The following is a 248-nucleotide window of genomic DNA, read 5'->3' as shown; positions in this document are numbered from 1 at the left end:
CCTGCCTGTTTAACCTTGGTCACTGTGTGAGGCCAGGTTCCGGGGCAGAGGGGCCACTCCTGAGACCGTAGCCCAGCCTCCCAGTCAGCGGGGCCTGGGCAGGGGTTGCCCCTGTGTCCACCATGGAGTCCTCGGTCAGTGGCTTTGGTCAGCGTGGCCGCCTTTGGTGGCCTCAGACCTTGCAAATTATGGCGAGGCAGCCAGCCAGCAGCCCCGGGCCGGGTCCCAGCTCCAATGTCTCGGGTACA

General features: G+C 65.3%; 1 protein-coding gene across 1 annotated transcript in view; it reads left to right on the top strand.

Moving 5' to 3' along the window:
- SDK1 (sidekick cell adhesion molecule 1) overlaps positions 1-248 on the top strand; it is a 455450-nt gene that overhangs the window by 341462 nt on the left and 113740 nt on the right. The window lies entirely within an intron of this gene.

This window comes from Myotis davidii, unplaced genomic scaffold, assembly GCF_000327345.1.
Source record: "Myotis davidii unplaced genomic scaffold, ASM32734v1 scaffold399, whole genome shotgun sequence".
Taxonomy (NCBI): domain Eukaryota; kingdom Metazoa; phylum Chordata; class Mammalia; order Chiroptera; family Vespertilionidae; genus Myotis; species Myotis davidii.
This window is presented reverse-complemented; position numbering and strand designations above follow the sequence as displayed.